At 40.5% G+C, this 14,668-nt stretch overlaps 1 protein-coding gene across 5 annotated transcripts in view; it reads left to right on the forward strand.

The window, feature by feature from the left end:
- Nucleotides 1-6,332: 6,332 nt before the first annotated feature.
- The window catches only part of TPX2 (TPX2 microtubule nucleation factor), a 56,929-nt gene continuing 48,593 nt past the window's right edge, over nucleotides 6,333-14,668 (forward strand). For 3 of the 5 annotated variants that reach the window (XM_061437191.1, XM_061437193.1, XM_061437194.1), the window contains exons 1-2: nucleotides 6,333-6,437; nucleotides 9,476-9,589. The gene's annotated coding sequence lies outside the window, so the exon portion shown is untranslated. Of the gene's footprint in view, nucleotides 6,685-9,475; nucleotides 9,590-14,668 lie in introns of all 5 variants that reach the window. The other 2 variants (XM_061437192.1, XM_061437189.1) reach the window with 1 other exon arrangement.

Here is a 14,668-nt window from a genome sequence, read left to right on the forward strand (position 1 = left end):
GCCACCCTGTGTGTGTGTTAGTCGCTTAATCCTGTCTGACTCTTTTTGACCCATGGACTGTAGCCTGCCAGGATCCTCTATCCATGGAATTCTCCAGGCAAGAATACTGGAGTGGATTGCCATTCCCTTCACCACCAACCACCCTGACTTCCTAGCTATTTCTAAAACATTCCTCTCTGCTCCTGCCTTTGCACTGGCTGTTCCTTCTGCCTAGAACACTCTTCCTTAAGATATCTGCATAACTTACTCCTCCTTCTTCAAGTCTTCATCCAAATGTCCCTGAACTACCCTATTTATATTTACCCTTTTACATGGATAAGGCCAAAACAGTCATGACTGAAATTACGGATGAAGCTAACCGGATGTATCTGTGTTTCTTTCAGGTCTAAAATTCTTTGGTGATTTCAGACCTTGATGTCTCCTATTCATAAATAATGGGAACTTGAGACATATCATACCATATTAATGGATGCAGAAGGACTCTCTGGGGCCAGGCTTACCTCTTGTTAATTTGGGAGGACTTGGGAAGTTCTTGCACACAGCCTTCTGGCATTGGTTCATTCATTCACTGAGCACTTTCTGCCTAGTAGGCCCTGAACACAGCACAGCTTTGATACCCCTTCTCTTCTAATATAAAACAAGCACATTTACCTTCCCTGCCCATGGCCCTGCATGTACCTGGAGGTCAGTGAACTGCCAAAGCCTAGGCAAGCCCTGTCCTCCCTTTGTCTCTGTCCAGCCCTCTGTTTCTCCTCTTCTTTTCATCTACCCTTAGGGGCCTGGTGAGCAGACAGCTTTGCATTTATCACCTATTATGAGATATCATTTATATTATGAGATCTCATTTATGAGATATTTATTTACCTTGTTTAGTGTCTGTCTTCTCCACTAGTATGTCAGCTCCCTGAAGACAGAGATTTTTGTCTGTCTTTTCACTACTGCATCCCCTCACTTAGCATAGCGACTGACACATAGTAGGCGCTCCATAAATGTTGCAGAGACTGTGTCTTCATGTGAAAGTTGATAAGTGTGTCTCTTGGAACTAAATCTAGAAATAGAAGTTCTAGGTTGCAGGGCACACATGTTTGACATTTTAAATAGATGTTGCCAAGTTGCCCTTTAAAACAGCTGAGCCCATCCATTCGCCCATCTTCTGAGTTACCTTGTAAATTATTGATATCATCACACTTTTAATTTTGGTCAATCTGATGGGTGAAAGACAATACTTGTTTGTTTCATTAAACTTAAAATTAAATTTCAGCATTACTGCTGAGACCAAGCATCTTTTCATGTCTTAATGGCCAGTTTTGTTACTTCTTCTACGAATTGCCTTCCCTCCCACTCCCATGCCTATGGAACTTTTGTCCTCTTATCACTGATTCTTGCTGCTGCTGCTGCTGCTAAGTCGCTTCAGTCGTGTCCGACTCTGTGTGACCCCAGAGACGGCAGCCCACCAGGCTCCCAGGTCCCTGGGATTCTCCAGGCAAGAACACTGGAGTGGGTTGCCATTTCCTTCTCCAATGCATAAAAGTGAAAAGTGAAAGTGAAGTCGCTCAGGCGTGTCCGTCTCTTAGCGACCCCATGGACTTCAGCCTACCAGGCTCCTCCATCCATGGGATTTTCCAGGCATGAGTACTGGAGTGGGGTGCCATTGCCTTCTCCTATCACTGATTCTTAAGAGGGTTTTTGTTGTTGTTTGCATTTTGTTAGATGTTTTGGAAATATTTGATTTTGTTGTTTTTCTTTTTTAAAAATAATTTTATTTATTTATTTATGGCTGTGTTGGGTCTTCATTGCTACTCTCTAGTTGTGGTGCAAGGGCTTCTCGCTGTGGTGGCCTCTCTGGTTGCAGAACAGGGGCTTTAGAGCTCATGAGCTCAGTGGGGTTTGTTGCCTTGAGGCATGTGGCATCTTAGTTCCTGGACCAGGGATTGAACCGGCGTCCTGTACACTGGCAGGTGGATTCTTAACCACGAGACCAGGAGGGAAGTCCCTGTTTGTTTTTCTTTTGTCAAACAGAATTTTAAAGTTTTGATTTGGTCAGTCTTTTCCTTTGTGTCTCAGTTTTTTTCTTTTATCTTACTTTAAAATTTCCTATATGATGTCATATTTTTAGCTGTAAAAATTTTAATTATTTTATATCTTTAGGGTTTTAATTCATCTGAAATTTGTTTTTGTAAATAGTACTAGATAAAAATCTAACATAATATTTTCCCCAAATGAAAAGCAAATGTCCCAAATCCATTATTTGTTCCATTTGATTTGAAATTCTACTCAGCATTTACTAAATTCTGATATCCATGGGTCTGTGTCTGCACTCTTAAATTCTTCTACTGATCTTTTGCTGTTGTTAACAAAATTTCTATGCCAGTATCCTACTTTAAAAAACTGTGGAAAATTTCAAATGCATATATGTTTGAATATGTATATACGTGGGCTTCCCAGGTGGTGCTAGTGGTAAAGAACTCTCCCACCAACGCAGGAGACATAAGAGATGCAACTTTGACCCCCGGGTCAGGAAGATCCCCTGGAGGAGGGCATGGCAACCCACTCCAGTGTTCTTAACTTGGAAATTCCCATGGAGAGAGGGGCCTGGTGGGCTATAGTTCATTGGGTCGCAAAGAATCAGGCACGAAGTGACTTGGCACACATGCATGCATGTATATATGTATCATGAACCTGTCAGTCAGGATTTTTAAAAATGTTTTACTTATTTATTTGGCTGCACTAGGTCTTAGTTGGGGCAAATGGGATCTTTGATCTTCATTGCAGCATGCGGCATCTTTAGTTGCAGCATGTGGGATCTAGTTCCCTTACCAGGAATTGAACTGGGATCCCTGCATTGGGAGCATGGAGTCTTCAGCCACTGGACCACTAGGGAAAACCTCCTGTTACTCAGTTTTAACAATTATCAATTTGTGGCTAACCTTGTTTCAGCTATATTCCCATCTTCTCTTCTTGGCATACTCCAGATTATTTTGAAGCAAATTCTAGAGTTATTTCATCCTTACCCTTTCTATTTGTATCTCTAGAAATAAGGAATATTGAAAAACAAAAACAAACCAAAAACTCTATTCTTGCTGTATTTTGCTTGTTTTTTTTTTTTTCTGTTTATTTTTTGAAAAAACTAGATCTTTTGTTTTCTTGTTGTCTAGTTGTCCCAACTGGATTTTGCTGATTGTATCCTCATGGAATCAATTAATGATACTTTAAAAATTATAATTTTGTAATATGTTAATATTTATGAGATCTGGTATGGCAATTCCCCCTATTATTTTTCAAAATTCAGATGCCAATTCTTCTATTTTTTTCTTCCATGTGAATTTTAAAGTCAATTTGGCAAATTCCATGACAAACATGTATTGGATTTTCATTAGAATTGTATTTAACTTTTAATATGGAGAATTTACAGTATTAGATCGCACCATTCATTAATAACATATATGAAAGCGTGAGTCACCCAGTCACATCTGACTCTTTGCAACCCCATGGACTGTAGCCCACCAGGCTCCTCTGTCCATGGTATTCTCCAGGCAAGAATACTGGAGTAGGCAGACATTCCCTTTTCCAGGAGATCTTTCTGACTCAGGGATCGAACCCAGGTCTCCTGTACTGCAGGCAGATTCTGTACAGCCTGAGTCACCAGGGACACCCAAGCCTTATTTAATTATTTTTATAGTTATTCAACAAAGTTTCAGTTTTAAAATTTCCTGTAAAAGTTTTAGGCTTATTTGTTAAAACTTTTGTAGCTTTTTTAAATTATGAACACTGATCTTTTAAAAAAATTTTATGTATTTTTACTAAGCATAATTTACATATAGTAAAATACACAAATCTTAAAGGTACAACTTACCAAATTTTACCTATTATACATCAGTGTAACCATCAGATCCAGATATGGAACATCTGTATCACTCCAGAAAGTTCCTCAGATTTGTGTCCTTTTGAAGAAAAAGTTAGTTTATCCCTATTCCAAACTGAAGATTATACAAAATCCAATATATTAAAAAAACATATTTAAAAAAAAGAAATTTCTCAGGTTGAGAAGAGGACCCCTCCTCCCACCCGCCCCGCTCCCTACTTGTGCAGAACCCTGAGGGGTGTTGGAGGCCAAGTTTGATAATCCATTCTTCTCCACAACCCCCTCAAAACATATTTGAAAAAATATGTGTTTATATTCACATGAATATTTTGAGGGTGCATGGAATTCTAGACCCAAGCTATCCAATACAATATTTAAATGCAAATTAGTTAAGTTTAAATAAAATTAAATGTTCCCTTCTGCAGTTGCCTTTTCCACATTTTGAATGTTCACTAGCCATGTGGTGTCACTGTGTTGGCCCACACAGGGTAGAAGAGTTCCATTACCACAGAAAGTTCTATGGGGCAGCACTGATCCAGAGAATTCATTAGCTTCGCAAAAGCATCCATGACCAGAAAATGTTGAGACACTAGGTCAAGTCAGTGAAACTTTTCTTTAAGGAGCCAGAAATTTCTCTGGAGAGCCCAAAGCTCATGGTTGTGACAGAGGCTATGGTCTGCCATGAGTAATCTTTTTGCTCCAAAAGTCCAGCCCTAAAAGCCGTTAAAATATCCAGATTTTATGCTTTAGTGACCATCTCCTCCCTTTTTTCTTAGAGAGGGACATCTGAATTCTAATAATATTTGCCATGAGAAAGGTGTTCTTGGCGCCCCAGAGCCTCTGTGCTCAGTGTGAGGCGCAGTGTGAAGTCGGAAGGTGTTGCAGTGATATTGTCCTTTGGTGTGTGGTCGTTCTAGGTGGGCGAGGGGCTCCTGGAAAACGCACCGGGCTGTTGTTGCAGACGGAGAATATTCAGGAGGGCGCAGACGACTTGAAGGAGAAGTAACACGCTGCAACAGAGTGGACCATCCCTCTGCACCTAGGATTCCTGGGCCACTCGGGTAACGTGGCGCCAGAATCTGCAGCAGGCATCTCAGCCTCACAGAATGCTGGGTGGAATAACAGGGGTCCTGGGAGAATCTAGAGCCAAGACCATCCGGCTCAAACCCTTCTTGTCAACACAAATAGGTCCCGAGGCCTGAGATTTTGTTAGTGTCACTTGGTTTAGAGCAGGGGTCTCAAAACTCAGTGGGCATCAGTATCACCTGAGGGGCTGATAGAAAACACAGATTGCTGTGCCCACTCTCAGAGTTTCTGATTCAATAAGTCTCACGTGGGACCTAAAATTTACATTTCTAACAAGTTTCCAACTATACTGATCATCTAGTTCTTTGAGAACTACTGGTTTGGAGTAATGCTTCTCAATCCCGGCTGCATATGAGAATTGCCTGGGCACTTGAAAGTGCCACAGACTAAAACAAAATTCCGAGGGGGGTGTGTGTGGGGTGAAGGTTCATCTTTTTGTTCTTGTTGCTGCTATTACCTCCTAAGTGATTATTGATGATAAATAGGACTAGATGTTCTTAATGCAAATCCCATCTTCTCCACTTAAAAAATGTGATTTCAAACAAGTTTACTCAACTTCTCTAAGCCTTTGTTTTCTCTTCTACAATACGAGGGTAATACAACCAAGGATGTTGGAATTAAAGGAGAAAAGAACAATCCTCTAAAAACCGTGGCTTCAGGCACTAACATCCGGGCGTGGACTTGGATGAAAAGTTTGAGAGACTCCACAGTTGGCAAAGAATCTAAGGGCCAGTCTATGCCGCATTGCAGGGAGCGTGCTAAGTCGCTTCAGTCGTGTCCTACTCTTTGCGACCTATGGACGTTAGCCCTCCAGGCTCCTCTGTCCATGGGATTCTCCAGCAAGACTACTGGAGTGGGTTGTCAAGCTCTCTTCAAGAAAGGAAAGGAAAAAAAAAAAGGAAGAAAAAAAAAAAAGAAAGTAAAGGACGTGTCCGACTCTTACTGTAGCCTATCAGGCTCCTCCATCTATGGGATTTTCCAAGCAAGAGTGCTGGAGTGGATTGCCATTTCCTTATCCGGGGGATGTTCCCGACCCAGGAATCAAACCCGGGTTTCCCGCATTGCGGGCAGACGTTTTACCGTTTGAGCCACCAGGGAAGCCTCTTCAAGAGGATCTTTCCAACCCAGAGATCGAACCCGTGTCTCTTCTGTCTCCTGCATCTGCAGGGGGATTTTTAACCACCTATCCCAAATAGTTTGTAGCGGAGCATTCTGGGCTTTGTAGTAACTTCGTTCGTCGAGTTGTTGCAACCGGCTCTCGCAGTTACACTACATTTCCCAGAAGCCTTCGGGGCCGGTTGTTTGCTTGTCCCTCACCCTGACTTCCGGCGTCGCCAGGATCTAAGGGGCCAATCGGAAGGCTGGGATTGCCGGTTCCCGGCACGCTGATTGGTGCGTTTGTGCAGAGTCTGCGTTCAAATTTTTCAACGGTACTGAATGAGTCCCGCGGCGGGTTTTCGCGGCGGTCGGTTGACAGCGCTGGGCTGAGGTGAGCAGTGAGGAGGGAAGAGGAGCAGTTGGGGCGCCCGGCGGTCTTCACCCTAATTTCAAGCGACTGGAGGTCTCCGCGTGGAGGGCGCAGCTCCTGGGACGTGTACTGCGGGGGTGCCGCCCTGACCCGCGGTGCAGCCGCCCTGACCCGCGGTGCAGGAGCGGAGCTTCCGGCCTCCTTTCCCTTCGCGACAGGATTTCCCCGTGAAGTTCGGCGGAGCGGGTCTAGCAGGCTGTGTTAGCAGGTAGAGGCGGAGGCCAGCGTGGGAAATGGAGGAATTAGGGCGAGGCTGTGGGCTAAGGGTAATGACAATTATATTATTACCCAGCACACAGGCAATTAGAGTTTACTGGACTCAGCACTGTGTGTTTTTTTCATTTAATTTTCTTCCCAAGCCAGTGAAGTCGGTGCTAGTCTTAGCACTCTTTTATAGGAGGGGAAATGAGGCCCGTAATCTAGATAAATTTCTAGAAATGGGTGATACAGTAGCCCGCCCTCAAGACGTGTGGCGTTTGGTGGAGGAAAACAAGGTGTGGCCATGAAACAACTGCATCTCATAACTATTTTGTAAAATAGAAAGGTAAAGGAAGTGAGAACATAATTGAAGGCGTGTAATTCGACTTGGAGTTAACTTCCTGTTGGGGGATTTAAAATTCATTCGGTTTTATCAGTTCTCCCCCTTTGTGTGCATCACGGGGTATTATTGCCTTTCTGATTTCCTGTCCTAAAACACTTAACAGATTGGAGTGGAAAGAAAAAGTGAACCAGATTATAATATTGTAGGATCGTTTTTCTCCCTGTTTTCTTCATTGCTGCTGCTGCTGCTGCTAAGTCGCTTCGTCGTGTCCGGCTCTGTGAGACCCCGTAGACGGCAGCCCACCAGGCTCCTTTGTCCACGGGATTCTCCAGGCAAGAATACTGGAGTGGGTTGCCATTTCCTTCCCCGGTTTTCTTCATTAGTGGTTTCTTTTTCTCACAATTTTCTAGTACTTAGGTACCAAGAACTTCCAATCAGTCCTGCTTAGGACAAGATAGCATCTGAGTGCTCTACAGATTTTGCTTTAAGATCATCACTTGGAGTTTGCCCTGATTCAGCCTTACCTTGTCTTGATAATCTATGGCCTGTCTTTGAAATTGTCTCATGAGATGTCAAAATTCGAACTATTTGCTGCAATACTAAGGATATTTTTGTGTTGCAGCCTCAGTGTATCACACCCCCTGTCAAGCCACCCCTAAATCAAACTTGAGTCCCTTTGGTTGGTTGTTTTGGTTTTGTACTGTGGGCGTGTCAATTCAGTATTAGGTTGTCAGTCTTGGGATAAAAATTATTGTGACTCCTAGCTCACTTAGCTAATTGATCTTTGAGGTTATACTCTGTGCTCAGATTGGTGTAAGATACTGTGTGTGTACAGTCAAAGGGTTTCTGGTATGCTTGAGGACAAAAGTCTGATTCAAGTTGACAAGTGACAATTAGAACAAGACAAGATAGCATCTGCATATTCTAGTTTTTGTATTGTAAGCACCTGGCAGTTCAGAGGTAAGGGAGATTGTTGAGGCTTAAAACAGGCAAAGGTAGCTTTGGGGAGCAGGGGGGACACAAACTGCTCTTGATAGAGTTCAGTTAGGAACCAGGGCAGTCTTGGTGCATGGAAACCACCAATTCAATATCTGTTGAATTGGAAAGGCAAGAAGGTGTTATCTTAAATTGACTACAAAATTTCAGGTATGAAAAACTGAGTATATTGAATTAGGTTGATAAATTTGTTTAAACCTTCAAGTCATTTAAATAAAACAGTTATTTTGGCCAGCCTTATGCTCAAGTCTGTGCATTCTGACCTTAATAAAGTTACCTTATCCTGTAGCTGCAATTAAGTTTCAATAGGTGACAAGATTAGTGGAAGGGTCCTTTATTTCTTAGGCACCAGGAGAGGGTCAGAGTTCTCCCATATTTCCTATGTGTATTTTTTCTTTAGCCTTTCCCTAATTCTTTTGGAATTGTTGGGGAGGAAAGGAGGAGGAGAGTTTTATGGTTTTTTATTTTTTTAGAAAGTTTTGAGTTTTTTTTTTTTTTCAAGTCTTTAGTTTATGGCTGAACTGGGTCTTCATTGCGGCACATGTGCTCTTCATTTTGCTGTGCTCAGGCTTTCTCTGGTTGTGGTGTGCGAGTGTCTTCTCTTGCGGACCTTAAGGCATGCAAGCTTCAGTAGTTGTGGCTTGTAGGCTTCGTTGCTCCATGGCATGTGGCATCCTAGGTCCCGGACCAGGGATTAAACCCATGTTCCCTGCATTGACAGGCAGATTCTCAACCTCTGGACCACCAGGGAAGTCCCCAGGAGGAGAGATTTAATTGTCCTTTGGCAAACGAATTTTCTTTGCCATGGGTAAAGGTAGGAAGCAGAATTTACTCCAGGGACATTGAACAACCCAGTCAGTTCTGTGAATAGATCTGTGTTTGAGACAGTTCACCTGCCAAGGTACTTTGTGAAGAAAGTATAGGTAACTGGAAGGGGTTCTGTTTTTGTTTGTTTGCTTAAAGAAACTTGATTGGGGGAAATTAAAGGTTAGTGAGAAAGGTATAAAATGGTATGTAGGAGCAAACTTTAGAAATTTTTTTAATAAAATGCTGTTTCTACTTTTTTAAATTTAAAAAGGTAGTAAATTTTTTTCATATACAGTATGCCTACACTTTGTCCTGATATTTGAATAGGACACACACTAATGACCCCTTGATGTTAGTGTTCCTCAGTTGCAGACTGTGGAGAGGTTGCTCTGAAGTGGAAGTATGTAACAGCAAAAACACAGGGACATAGCACATATATCCTAAAAAACTTTAAGAACACTTTTACACTAAAGAAACAATAATAGTTAAGTTTGGTGTTTAGGGGGCATCATGCTATTTAGACCTTAGCTCTCGGAAGTACTCTGGTTTTAAGCATGGTTATCCTTGGTGTTTTATACCACCCCTTCTGTTCTCTGCTAACCTTTTTTGCTACAAAGAACTTAAACCTGTTTCATCATCTTTCTGCTTCTTTCAGATTCTGGAAAAGAAGTATTTTCTGGACTTCAGAATTTCAGAAGAGAGGTGAAAGAGTATATTGCATCTTTGAATAAAGTCTGTAGTCAGGGGTACTGACCAGATTAAACCACAGGTAAGGCTGTGTTCACAGTGTTACATTGAAAAATAAGGGGACCGCTAATAGCTTAAAAATTATTTGAATAATTTTAATTCATCTTTATAATAACATTTTGGAAGAAAATTTATTTAATATGGAAAAGAAAATAATGTCACCCACTATCCTGCTTCTCAGATAAATTATGGCTAACATTTTGGTAGATTTCCTTCCAATTTGTGGGGGGCAGGGTGGGTAACGTATATTTGGTTTTAAGAAATCATGCACTAATAACTATCATTTTTTTCCACTTTATAATTAGGCTATGAAAATTTTGTCATTTCATTAAAATTTTCTGTAACATAATTTTAATGGCTAATATATTATTTCATTATATGGTTCTGCTGTAGTATTTTATCCAGTGGAATCACTGGTCAAAAAGAATGGATGTTTTTAAGACTTCGTACAAAACAACAAATTGACCTATCCACTGACAGTGTACATCACACAGGCACAATTTTATATTTCTAAAATATTTAATATTTAGATTCACGAGGTGCAAAAATAAAAGTAATATAAAAAAATTTAGCATTCAAAATCTTCCAACCCTGTCACTGTCTATCTCACCCCTTGCCACCTCATTGGTAATCACTTTTTGAGGTGTCTGCTTTCCAATCTGGAGAAGGAAACGGCAGCCCACTCCAGTATTCTTGCTTGGAAAATCCCATGGACGGTGGAGCCTGGTAGGCTACTGTCCATGGGGTCGCAAAGAGTCGGACACGACTGAGCGACTTCACTTCACTTCACTTCTGCTTTCCAAACCAGACACCTTTTGAGGGATATCATTCTCTGTAAGACTGAGTGAGATTTGACTAGGATTGTAACCTCCTATAGCCCCACTGACTGTCAGCCCTTACAAAGTCTCTTAGCTACTTACTTTTGGAACATCAGAACACTTTGGTAAAGGTAAGAGTTGTTAATTGGCCTAGAGGTAAACGGCATCTTTGATTTCTATCCAGGTTCTATTAGTCATGTAAGAGTGAATTATGGTTTATAGAGTTCTGTGGATGAATAAAAAAAGTGGAACTGAATTTGTAATCATTCAAAAATGAAATATGAAAGTTTGGAAGGAAAGTGATAGAAAAGTGTGTTTGCTTGAGATTTTTGGACAGTGATGAATTAGAACAAATGTCCTTGTGTCCTGTGCTGACTTCTAAGTGCTTGGACAGTGAGAGATTGTCATTGGATTTTAAATTGACCCAATTTTGGAAGCTTCATAGATCTGTTTCTGTAAACAGATCTGATTTCAACATAGAAGTTAGCAAACAAATGTGGAAACACAAAGTCCATTAACTTCCTTCAGACTTGGTTTGTGACTTTGATTAACAATTAAAATTGCAGCCTGGATTGTGTTGGCATTTGCTGTCTCTTGCTAATCCTATGTATAGGAAAAAAAGAAAAAAAGAATGTAGGTATTTTCTCCCTGGGTAAGATGAAAATAACTCAACTCTAACTTGTGGTAGTGTAACAAGATCTCTTATCCCTTGTGGAAATAGGAGAGGGTGTCCCTGGGGAAATGGCACTGCCTGGGATGGGACCATTTTAACTTAACTACACTTCTAATGAGGTCCTGACTTCCTCTGTTTATTCTGTTGTATTACCATTTATTTAACTCATGATTTTCCTCCAAAATAACGAGGCAAGACAGTTCACAAGTGAACTCTGAGGTACTTGAGATCATCTATCACACCAAAGTCTTTGTTTTGCTCAGGAGCTGCTGGTCTGCTATTTCAGCCTTGCTTAGAATGCATCCTTTTCCAGCTTTCCTCCACCCTGCTCTGAACCTGCACCTATTGATTTATAGAGCTTGTCATGGCTGGTTATTTTTGGTTGGAGAGTGAAGAGAGACAGGGAGCCATGGAGGTTAATTTCAGTTGAATGTGGAAATATGTTACATTGTTTCTTTTACAATCTTTCTCAATTGCATGCTTCCCGGTATGTGTTTTCCTTTTCCATTTATTTCTTCTGCTAGAAAAAGTCAGTATTCATCTTTTTTTTTTTTTTAATCCTGTAAGAATTTATTCAGTGAACATTTCTTACTAGATCAATAGAGTAAAATTTTTGATAGCACATCTTTAATTAACAGTCTTTATTGGTTCACTTGAAGTCTGAAAATAAGGTTTTGTTAAGCTACCCTCCCATTTCTCTCTGGTGATTCTAACCTATTTTTTTTTTTTTTTAGTATTTTATTATTTTTTTTAAAAATGTAAATTTATTTATTTTAATTGGAGGCTAAATTACTTTACAATATTGTGTTGGTTTTGCCATACATTGACATGAATCCGCTACGGGTGTACACGTGTTCCCCATCCTGAACCCCCCCTCCCACCTCCCTCCCTATACCATCCCTCTGGGTCATCCCAGTGCACCAGCCCCGAGCACCCTGTATCATGCATCAAACCTGGCCTGGTGATTCATTTCACATATGATATTATACATGTTTCAGTGCCGTTCTCCCAAATCATCCCACCCTCACCCTCTCCCACAGAGTCCAAAAGACTGTTCTAGACATCTGTGTCTCTTTTGCTGTCTCGCATACAGAGTTATCATTACCATCTTTCTAAATTCCATATATAAGCATTATTATACTGTATTGGTGTTTTTCTTTCTGGCTTACTTCACTCTGTATAATAGGCACCTCAATAGAACTGATTTAAATGTATTCTTTTTAATGGCTGAGTAATACTCCATTGTGTATATGTACCACAGCTTTCTTATCCATTCATCTTCTGATGGACATCTAGGTTGCTTCCATGTCCTGGCTATTATAAACAGTGCTGCGATGAACATTGGGGTACACGTGTCTCTTTCAATTCTGGTTTCCTCGGTGTGTATGCCTAGCAGTGGGATTGCTGGGTTGTATGGCAGTTCTATTTCCAGGTTTTTAAGGAATCTCCACACTGTTCTCCATAGTGGCTGTACTAGTTTGCATTCCCACCAACAGTGTAAGAGGGTTCCCTTTTAGTATTCATCTTTAGCCTGCAGAACTCTGCATGTCTGTCTGTATCTTTTATGTATCACTTCCACCAGCAAACCTTCTCTGACCCTCCTTCATCTATTACCCTTTTCTGCACTTCCACAATGCTGTTTGTTTAGCCCTCATTACTGCACAGTTCACCCTGTATCACAATTAACTGTGAGTTCCTTATGGGGAAGGATTATATGTATCTTTTCAGACTTTGTTTTTTGGAAACAAGAATAAGCTATGTGATATGATGGATGGCACTCAATAGGCAGTTTTAAAAGGAACCTAACTAGTTCATAATGTAGGAGAAGCCTTAGCCTCAGGTCTGTCATAGGATTATTGGTCAGGAAGAGCTATTTCTTCACACAGAATATTTAGTTTTACAGGAGTCTGAAGCTGTGGTGGATTCAGGTAATTTTGAAATGTGAAGCCGATTCTCTTGTGGCAGCTTGATTTGTGTTGGGGAATGTGGTTGACGCATGTGCTTTTTTTTTTTTTTTCAGTGAAACCTGTTGACAGAAATTCAATCTTGATTAAGGGGTGCAGGAAAGCATCCAGTTCCACCCTGCTTGGGGCTCTCATTTAAACAGTTGGCTTTGGCCTGTTTCATTTCCCACAAGGCTTTTAGTTTTTGAAGGTTTTACATCCTAATATTTGTGGGAGAGGTGCTGTAATGAAGCAAGCAGTTGCCAGTAGTTACTTTTGGTTTTGTTCATGTATTTGTGCAGTCACTCTCTATTGAGGAGAGTCAAACTTCTCAATGGATATATATTTATTTGTTCCTTTTTTTTTGGTAGTAGGGTAGAGGGGTGTACTAGACTAAAAGATGACTCAAAAGAAGATTTTTTGAAAAAGAGATCATTTTAAAAATTAGTATTTTAGTTTTAAATTTTTAACCTACATAAAAATTAGGCATATTTAAGTTTGAGCCCCCTTTGCCTTTTAACCCGCACTGATCAAATGCAGTTCTAGACTTCAGAGCACATCCCTCCTTGTGATGCTTGAGTAGTCCCTTTTACTCTGAACTGAGAGATTCAGACAAACCTCCATCTTGTTTATAGCAAAAATTTATATGCAAGAGTACAAACTTAGAAAAAGAGAAATTAAGGGGTGATGTTTTAGTTTATGAGAAGATTCAGCTCCGAGCTTTCTTGGTATACTTAGAATAGGGTTTTTAATTTACCAGGGTGTTCTTTTTGCAAAACTTGTTAAAAATGCTTAATTTTTCTGTAGAGAATAGTTTATTTTTGCATTTGTCTAACAGGCTCCTCATTTTTGAAGGAATATTGATAGGAAAAACCTGTATATTATAGTGACCTCAGATTTTGTAATCCTATAGACCAAGTCTTATAACTCAGTACTGCTACCTGCCAGTTTGTGATCCTGCAGTAGCTTGGATCCTGGAGGAACTGAGTGAAGTCGCTAAGTTGTATCCGACTTTTTGTGACCCCGTGGACTATAGCCTGCCAGGATCCTCCATCCATGGGATTTTCCAGGCAAGAATACTGAAGTGGGTTGTCATTTCCTTCTCCAGGGGATTTTCCAGAGATCAAACCTGGGTCTCCCGCATTACAGGTGGGCTCTTTACTGTCTGAGCCACCAGGGAGTAGCTGAGTCAGTTCCTTATTTGTAAAACAGTGATGATGATATTTACTTTCTGTTTTGTTAATACAGTTTAAATGAGATAATTTATATGAAGTGCCTAGTAAAGTGCTTGTGCTTGGCCTGTAGTACACAATCAGTATTTGGAAGTTATTATCTAAATAATATTGTCTCTCACTCCTTGACATTTGATATTGGTCTACATAAATATCTATCTTTAAGCAGATAGGAGAGGCAGTGGATAGTGTGGTGGATAAGGACACTCCCTTTAGGGCTTGTCTGAGTTCAAATCCTGGCTCTGCTACTTATGTGTATGACCATGAACAAATAGTAAATCTCTCTGTGCCTCAGTTTTCTCATCTGTGAAATTAATAATAGTAACCACTTTATAGAATTACTGTGAGAATTTAGTGGAGTTAATACATGAAAACACTACACAGTGTCTGCTTGTCATAAGTATTCAGTAATTAATAGTTATTACTATTTTTAAC

The sequence above is a fragment of the Bos javanicus genome, chromosome 13 (genome assembly GCF_032452875.1).
Source record: "Bos javanicus breed banteng chromosome 13, ARS-OSU_banteng_1.0, whole genome shotgun sequence".
Taxonomy (NCBI): domain Eukaryota; kingdom Metazoa; phylum Chordata; class Mammalia; order Artiodactyla; family Bovidae; genus Bos; species Bos javanicus.